At 40.0% G+C, this 9974-nt stretch overlaps 1 protein-coding gene across 1 annotated transcript in view; it reads right to left on the bottom strand.

Annotated features, from left to right (window-relative positions):
• SRFBP1 (serum response factor binding protein 1) overlaps positions 1-9974 on the bottom strand; it is an 83767-nt gene that overhangs the window by 4247 nt on the left and 69546 nt on the right. The window lies entirely within an intron of this gene.

The raw sequence follows: 9974 nt of genomic DNA on the forward strand, positions 1-9974 counted from the left end.
TATACATTAAATGTGGTTGAGAGGCAAGGTCTAACCTGAACTTAAGGACAAACAACCTTGAATTTGATGTGGTAGAATACTGGAACTCTGTATACTGATTCGAAGAACAAATATGATCTTCATGCTTTAATTTGCAGAAAAAGGGGAAAAGTACGAATTGCTTCCATTTCTGACTTCCTCTTTTATACATGAGAAGTCACAGGTACAATACATTGTAAAAGCTACCTCATGTTCAGGTTCTTGTCATCACTCTGCTTGAAGAACAAAATGAGAGGTATCTGACACTTTTCCAAAGGCAACTTTGTCTTCTTTTTTTTTAAGGGAGGGAAAGTGGGTGTAACAGGCTTGTAAAACACAAATTTAGCAGGAAGATTTCTTAAAGCCTGCAGTGGAGTTCTTTGGGAAAGAGGAGAAAAGACACACCTTCCTCCCTTCCTCCTAGTGGTACTGTAATGGATATATGTTTAAATTGTTGCTACCTGTGATTTGAGCTGTATACTACAGGAAGTACTACAGCAGAAGCCACCTGAACGAATAGATGATGAGCCTTGTAAAGAATCGGGCAAGTGCCCCATGACCCAACCTGAGCTGGTTTTGGTGCCCAACAACTCAACACAACACGCTGCCTCTCCTGTCCTGAGTGACCACCGCAACAGATGGAGCCCAAGTCACGAGTATGTAAATAGTAGGGAACAAGGGGTGGAGATTGTACTGGCTCTGCCCTGGGATGGAGTTAACTTTCTTCATAGCAGCCAAGATGCTGTGCTTTGGATTTGTGACTAAAATATTTTAGAGCTGGTAACACATCAATGTTTTAGTTATTGCTGAGCAGTGCTCGCCCAGCATCGAGGCCTTCTCCGTTTCTCACTCTGCCCTCCCAACAAGCAAGCAGGGGGTGGGCAAGAGGTTGGGAAGGAAAGACACCTGGGACAGCTGATCCAAACTGACCAAAAGGATATTCCATTCCATATGAAGTCATGCTCAGCAATAAAAGCATAAGGAAAGGAAAAGGAAGGGGGGGTATGTTTGCAGTTACGGCATTTGTCTTCCCAAGTAACCGTTATGTGAAATGAAGCCCTGCTTTCCAGGATGTGGCTAAACATCTGCCCGCTGATGGGAAGTGGTGAATAAATTCCTTCTCCTTTGCTTGCACATACAGCTTTGCTTCACTTATTGAGCTACTGTGTTTATCTCAAGCCATGAGTTTTTCTCACTTTTGCTCTTCTGATGCTATCCCCATCCTATGGGGGTGAGTTGAGTGAGCAGCTGCTGGGTGCTTAGTTGCTGGCTGGGGTCAAACCACGACAAACACTAGCTAGTACATCAGCAATGCATGTTTGAAGTTTCTGATTTGCTTGACATGAGTGCTCAGTGGGGAATCTTACTTGTTTGTATGTACATTTTCTTCCAGGAGAATTATGCCACTTAGTATAAACAGTTATGTATTTGCTGCATAAAGATAGATGGACACTTCATGCCAACTACTAGTGCAGGAGAAGGTCTTTGGTCTGAAGGAAACAGAGCAGAAGACAACACTGCAACTGCAGCAGAGCCAGTACTTCTAAATACAGAAACAGTTAATTGGTTTGCAAAACATAAATCTTGTTCCTCAAGCAATGCAAAGCAAATCCCATTTATATTTCTTTTGCCGTAGTTCTAGAGCTTACAAAATGTATTCTGGGTATGTCTGCTCATATTTCACATCTGAAGTGCAGAGCATCTGGGAATTCTAGTACTTTCCTTTCTCTTCAAGTCTCTGCTATTACAAAGTTATTTCTTCAGGTCAAGAAAAACTGGAAAATGTTTTCCCTGTAGACTGTCTACAGAACTATGAACACTGGCCAGAGGAGACGGGTCAAAAGATGGGTCCATTTCCAAAGGCCACAGTCTGGCTTACTTTCAGGCTAGCCCAGCTCTGAGAACTCGAAATCTGAATTCTGATCCCCATGTGACAGTGCTGCATGCTGCCACCAGATTCCTGGGACAGCAAGCTCACATTTCTGAAGATCAAACGCTATTTTCTTTGGAGATTTTTCTATAGCTGGAAAATCTATTTCTGAACTTAATTAATACACTTTTTCCCTCAGCTACTTCCTGTGGGTTTTGAAAGAATATACCATGAAGTTCAGAAAGCAGCAGCAGCTTCTGTGCAACATCTGGTGTCCTTTAATTCAAATATTTATAGAAAGGGTTTAAGCATATACATGCCAATCCGTATGGAATAACCACATTTTTTCCTTATAGCAAAATACTTCACAAACACTACTCACACTGATAGACAGTAGCCAACAAACATACAATATGACATTCACATTCTTTAAAATTTCCCATTTTTCTGTTTTTTTGGCACATCCAATGCTCAATTTATTTTTCCTCAAGTATCTTCCAGTATATAAAACCTTGGCAGAAAATAAAACTTAACAGAAAAATGTCAACTGTATTCACAGCAAGAACACCCTTTCCCCATCCTCCTGCCCCCAGTATGTTTAATTATGCAGATACTGGAATTGTACACATTTATTCTCACATGTTCCTGCTACTTCTTGTATTATTTTGCACTATTCATTTTTCCATGCAAGAATGTCCTAGTGCTTTCCATAGGAACACTCTCCCTCATTCAGTGTGCAACTAAGCCGCTGCAAAGTGAACAACGCAACTGAGCAGTATATGGTCACACTTTTCAGTGAGAAGTTGTAAGCTACATGCAGAACCACCTGAAACTCAGAGCCTCCTCAAACTTTTTATCTTGGTAAGTGATGCATTATTTCTGTATATAGTATTGAAGATGTCTATCTAGCATCACTGATACATTTCATTAAACTCCATGTAGACATTGAACTGAATTAACTGCACCAATCTCTGTATTTTCAAATCTCTTAAAATGAAAAGAAATGCAAACTGCATAAACAAGCGTTCTTCATCCTGAATGGTAGATGTGCACACAGATGCACAAACCTCAACACATAACTTGTCATTATAGCATTATAAAGCAGCAGTTGTGTAACTTACACATGTGCAAACACACATGCATCCCCCACATAAGGGAGACAAACTTTGTACAACGTGGCAATGATTGGGAAAAGAATGGACACTACAAGCTTGCTAAGATAAAAACAGATTCACAATGCAATTTTTGAGATGGGCTGGAATAGGGGTCAGAAGAAGTATGGAATGGCTCTGAGAGCTGGCAGCACTGGATTAAAAAAAAACATCAGGCAGAAGTTGTGTGGGTAGTACCTGCTTCATACGATGCAAGTGATAAAGTGAGAATGAGAAACTGAGTGTCTCAGGGCTTTGGGACAGATGGGATTGCAGGAGTTGAAAGGGATACCTTGTTAGCATGCTTGAGACAGTAGAGCTTCAGGGAGAATTAAAGGGCAGAAACCTGGGATTAACTTGGGAATATGAAATGAAGACTTGTGACCATCGCTTCATTCTGATTACTCTTCCTGTTCAAGTCCAATTTTTGTTCACACCCTCTCTGCTATAATTAGAATCAATAATAGGAAAGAAAGAGGTCATACTTCTATTCTTCAATTTACTTTTGTACAAAAGGGGATTGTCTTGCTACGGGTCTCACCAGAAACAAGACTGCTACTAGAACAGTATACTACTACTAGAATTTCAGCTGGGTCAAAGGACAGTGCTACCGAACTGGTAATGCTTGGTGGCCCTGCATCTGTCACTTTAGATCATCTCTCAGTTATTTAAAATAATGACATTCAAAGGGAGACAGTCAGAAACCCCACTGACAAGTATGCAGTATATTGCAAAAGCCATGAGATAAAAAATAACCTCGAAGCATGTGATACTCAAGTTTCTAAACTAACTGGAAGTGCAGTTTAATGTGTAGTGTAACAACAGCCTGATTTTAAGCAAAAAAATGGCAGAGATAATGCTAACCAGGGTAAGCATAAAAAAAAAAAAATCCCCAACTGTGGGCCAAAACAAGATGTCATTGCAATACCCTTCGTAGCAGCTTAGGAGAAGAGCTGTCTCTCTACTAAAAAAAACCCTCAGAAAACCTGTTAATCCACACGTTCTTCCCAGAGCTCTAACTAGTTACAGCTGTCCTTCATAACAGCAGATGTGGTTAATGTGGAGTCACAGGGTGGCTGAAGGTGCCAGATCATGGCTGCCACCCAAGTCCATCTCATGACCTCATACTGCTTTGGAATAAGACCCTTGAGAAAAGTTACTTTCTGACTGTGAAATGGTGCTAGTTCTCCCTCTTCCTTTATGTCTGTAAGACATACAGTATATGATTTGTGGCCATCAGACATTGTGAAGATTTTGGTATGAGAGGCAATTGGTTTTTGGCATCACTCGTGGCAGCATTGTTGTCTCTCAGCTCCTGACAGTAAGAGATTGTTTGTTGGCTGTGGTGCTTTGACCCTGGCTGGAAACCACGTGCCCACCAAAGCCGCTCTGTCACTCCCCCTCCTCAGCTGGACAGGGGCACATTGTCTCTGCCGCTCCTTCCTCCTCAGGGGGAGGACTCTACACACTCTTCCCCTGCTGCAGCATGGGCTCCCTCTCACGGGACACAGTCCTCCACAAACTTCTCCAACGTGAGTCCTTCACATGGGCTGCAGTTCTTCATGAACTGCTCCAGTGTGGGTGGTCCCTTCCACAGGGTGCAGCCCTTCAGGAACAGACTACTCTGGCATGGGTCCCCCATGGGGTCACAAGTCCTGCCAGCAAACCTGCTCCAGAGTGGGCTCCTCTCCACAGGGTGACAAGTCCTGCTAGGAGCCTGCTCCAATGTGTGCTTCCCACAGGGTCACAGCCTCCTTCAGGTGCATCCACCTACTCTGGCGTAGGGTCCTCCATGGGCTGCAGGCGGATATCTGCTCCACCGTGGACCTCCATGGGCTGCAGGGGGACAGCCTGCCTCACCATGGTCTTCACCACAGGCTGGAGGGGAATCTCTGCTCCGGCGCCTGGAGCACCCCCTCCCCCTCCTTCTTCACTGCCCTTGGTGTCTGTAGAGTTGTTTTTCTCACATATTCTCACTCCTCTCTCCCAGCTGCTGTTGCACAGCAGTTTTTTCCCCTTCTTAAATATGTTATCCCACAAAGTGCTACCACCGCCACTGATGGGCTCAGCCTTGGCCAGCGGTGGCTCCGTCTTGGAGCCAGCTGGCATTGGCTCTATCAGGCATGGGGAAAGCTGCTAGCAGCTTCTCACAGGAGCCACCCCTGTAGCCTTCCCCCCACCCACCCTGCTACCAAAACCTTGCCATGCAAACCCAATACACTCCCCTTGATAACAGGAGGATGGATCAATTAGGGAATGCAGTAAACAGGTGTCTGTTGGATTTGGCAAGAGTTTAAAACAGAGTGGTTCTCCCAAATACAGAAATAATGGAGAGTAATCCCATAGTATTCAAAGGAGAGAAACATCAGCACTAAATGCTTCAGACTGTGCACTGGAAATGGACGGCCAAAACCTGTCAGATTTATAATCAACTTTTACTCGGTTTTTACTCAAGCTTTCCCAATTTTCCATGTAACATCAAAATGACGGTACAGGTGTTACGAAGAAGTAGCTATAGAAGCTTAATAGCAAGACAGGTGAGAAGTTCTTACAGCAATTACTTCTGTATGTATCTCAGGAAATCATGCCAGTTTCAACAGATTTTTTTTTGTTGGACTATATACAATTTTTCAAATAGACTGATGAAAAATTTCCAATTGAAGCTAAAAGGTATGTCCTAACAGATCTAAAGACTTTCAGAAAAAACCTCAGCAGGATGTCTTGTAATAGAACAATGGAAGAAAAATTGAACAATTTCTTACAAAACATCAAGATACACAAGTAAACCTGAAGTCCCCCTTAGCTTCTTTTTTATTATTCTCTTAATTTCTTCCAGGGCTAGCAAGAATATGTGTCTGTAGTCCTCTCAGTTTGGCATCCCACACAAACAATGCACACACTTTTTAAGAAAAAAAAAATGTTAACTTCTTAAAGTTATGAAAGAGGACTGTGCCCACTCCCTGACACAGTTGTGGTGGTCTAACTCATTGTGCCTACCAACACTGAAACATCTGCTGGCCTTTGAGAAAACCTAGAAGCATGCTGAACATTACTTTATGCTATGGACAAATGTGTCTATGATGTGGACAAATTCCCAGTGGAACGCAGTTGTGAATAGAGTACTCCCCGTATTAGATTCTAAAAAAATTATTAAGAAATATCTGTAATGTAAAAATATTACATAATTTGAATTGTACATCCAGTACAATTAACCAGTATAAAATATGTACAGTTCTGACTTATAGCAATGTAAAATCAAATACATAAAACTTAACAGTATAAAGGCTACATGTTTTTGCTTTTTATATATAGCTTTGTATAAAATATATGCATTTCATTTATTTTGACATTTGAACAGTTGAGGCACTGTATCACTATAAAATACATGCATCTTGCCAAACTGAATAAAAAATTTGGCACACACCACAGTAAAATAGATGCCACTTAAAAAAAAAAAAAAACAAAACCCCCCCCAAAAAACCCCCCCCCCCCCCCCCCCCCAAATCAGGCAAAAGATAATCTTATTGAGAAAGTAAACTGGAAAGCAAAATATAATGAAATAGAAACCCTGAAGCAAAAAATGTGCTTCAGGGGGAACAGAAACAAAATGCATGTCGGATAACAGGCAGTAGCTGTGAACAATACAAAGAGAAAGGTCTTTACCAAAAAATTCACATAGACTTCTTCAGAAAACATAATGAAATTTGGAGGAAAGGTCATATATAAATTAGTTTGACAACCACTTCATATCAGATCTGAAACCACAACTGACTTTTGCAGAAAAGCGAAGTTGACAGATCATTTGCTCGTAACTGGCCATCTAGAATGAGGGTCTAGAGACTCAAAATAGGCAGTTGTTTATTAACTCCGAACAGGGAGTTAAGCTGGCCAACCTCAAAACGAAATTTGAAACAACCACTATTTGGGAAAGCAAAATTTAAAAAGTGGATTACTTATACTTATTTGTTATAGAAAACAAGGCAGAAACACAAAGTAGACCAACAACACTCAGGCAGTGCTGCAAGCCGAGCAGGAAACAATTGCCTGAGTTCACTACGACCTGAATGCATCTGAGCTCCCAAGATCCAGCTGTCCATCATGGGCATGTCCAAAGACTGAGTGGAAGCAGATGGTAGCAAATAAATTGGTGAGATACAGGGATGAGCTCCACATTACTAAAACTATTTAATGGACGAAGCAGTTCACAGTATTCTGCCTTGGATGAACCTGAGAAGGTTCAGAATTGAGATATCCACCAGGCTGCTTATGAAGTCAACTCGGTGACAAAACTGTACTGAACTTTCAGGATATAATCTTGAGACATCCTTACAATATTTCCCTGTAAAACAGATGCTCAAACCTCAAATTATCACTTGTCAGATGCAGCCCGATACAGCACCATATGTATAAGCACATATGAAAGACAGTTTGTAACAGAGAAAGACATAGTTCAGATCTTCAAATTTACAACAGACACAAATCTTCAAAACTAGCTAACATTTGAAAAACAAGTCCCAATTTAATCAGGTATATTTCAGATAATTTATAACGTAAAGGTAAAAGATTTATCCCTGCCAACAAACCCTGTCTTGCTCAGACATTCACATTTACAAGCATTACCACCAGGGTACACACCTATATATAACTAAAGTATTGTCAGGTCGATGTCTTCAGACAAACTCTCGGGAGAGATGTATTTATGTTCAGAGCACTGCTGAAGGAACTAAATATGAGAGCCAGGGATCTGGAGGCATATACAACTTAAAGACTTCACGAACGCTTCACACACTAAGCAGGGGTAGGCCATGTTATAATATGCTATTCAAAACAAGACAGAATTTCTTGGCATACCACATTGCAATTTTTGTGCACAATTGAAAACAGATTTCTTTTAATCTATATGTTTTTCAGCCACTTTCTGAAAAAGACAATGGAAATAAAAATTCTGTTCACTGAAAAACTATTAAAACATCTGAGATAAACATACCAGTCCTTTGGCACCAAAATGTAGATTTTTCCATCATTAAATCTATTGAGGGAGTATATGCATTTGAAACTTACTCTAATGATAAACACATGTCAGATATATATGGAAGCCCTGATATTACTTGAGCATATCAGCAGATGATGGATGTAAAATAAATGGAAATCCTGGATGTTCATATTTTATTGCAGGTATTTCACCATATGGCACACAGGACAGTCACCTTTACGCTTAGAGGCTCTTGGGCATCTTCTAGGCCATTACATTATTATTACTGAACTCTGGCATGCAGAGTTTTCCTAATGTGTAATTACTCAACCATTTCAGTAGTCATGCAGTTATTTATATTCCAAACCCAAGAAAAACGAGACCATCACCCTTTAAATTTAATGCTGCTACACTTTCACTAAGTGACTAGTTACCTCACATTTCCCATACTTTCTCTTACCTAGTAATCTTGCCATAGAGGGGCAATATGCTGTAAACTTATGCTCTCATTTTGCCAAGCTGTAACTTTAATGTAGCCAGTCTTAGCAGCTACATTCATTGACATCCCAATAGATGAGATTTTTCTTTAAACAGAATTCCAATAATTCAGTAACATCTAATTCTTCTCCTTTTACAGTTAAGTTTTAAAAAGTTCAAGCAATAGTGCCTCCAGCACTTTTCATCTAATCTTCCAGTGTTAACAGACTGATGGGCTTCATATTGAGATGAAAGAGCCCTCCTAATTCCATAACTTCTTTTTTTTTAGTTTTTATTTTTATAAATCTCAATTTCTTAATTCTGAGTTGCAGCACTTTAAAAACTGATCTGGATAGAAAAGGGGGGAAGAAACTGGAATGGTTTTGTACTTTATTTTTTATATGATATATAATGAAAAACCGATAGAGTTTCATTTATAAAAATAAAAAGTGCAAAAGACAGCAGCAGCTGTTTTTCATTTTTAGAAATATCAGGAATGTCAGATTTATTTTTTTCTGATTTTGTAATGCAATTCTGAGTCACACTACAAAGCATATACACAGAAAGAGCTTTTCCAGTTAGTAATGTGTGAGTAGCTGTTAGTCTTTAACATAAGTGATTACCATTGTTTATATAATATTAAAGACATCTTAACACTTTTAAGTTCTCTAAGCAACTAAAATAATGAAAGATTCCAACTCATGTGTGTTCTGCCTTACATTCTCTCTCCTCACACTTATCTTCTGTGCCAACTCTATGGCGTTTCTCAAAACAAGATCAAGAGGTAATGAACTATGGCCACCCTTCCCTCAGTGGTACACTGATCTTGGTTTCTCACACAAAAAAACCCTGTTGGAAGTTAATGCTTTTAAAACTACCTCCAGTAACCTTGGTTTAAATTGTTCAACGGGTACCAATACTTAGAGCATTAGCACATAGATAGATGGCAAGACAGGGAAAACATTTTGCTTTCTCATTTGATTGAGCATATCTTTCTCCCTGCTCCTTCATGTGGATCAACTTTATAAACTGATTACTTTCCCTATGGATACATGAAGGATGCAATTCAAAGATCCTCTCTTTAGTACCCAAATGAATTAAGGGTAACTGAAAACTCTCACTATTAATATCTGTCCTAAATTTGTACCTTCTCTAATCTCATTTAACATTTTCTGTTCACCATCATCATTCTGACTGGAGGATGTAGCACATTACTTGTACCACACTTTTATGACAGTTGGAACTTCCATTCAAAAGGCTTCTTAGTGCTTCTCTTTTCCTGTAATACACTTGTGCTGTTAGACTTAAAGTACAGTGCTTCACAACAGCACCACTCTCATGCACATATATCCAACCCCATTATCCCTGTAAAGACGGTACCTTTCATTAATTATCTTGAAGACCTGGTGGAAGGATGACATCTATTATATCTGTGATGACGTTATGTCAGGTATTCTAGTTTCCCCCATTAGTTTTTTTGGTTCAA

The sequence above is a fragment of the Pygoscelis adeliae genome, unplaced genomic scaffold (assembly GCF_000699105.1).
Source record: "Pygoscelis adeliae isolate BGI_AS28 unplaced genomic scaffold, ASM69910v1 Scaffold83, whole genome shotgun sequence".
Classification (NCBI taxonomy): Eukaryota; Metazoa; Chordata; class Aves; order Sphenisciformes; family Spheniscidae; genus Pygoscelis; species Pygoscelis adeliae.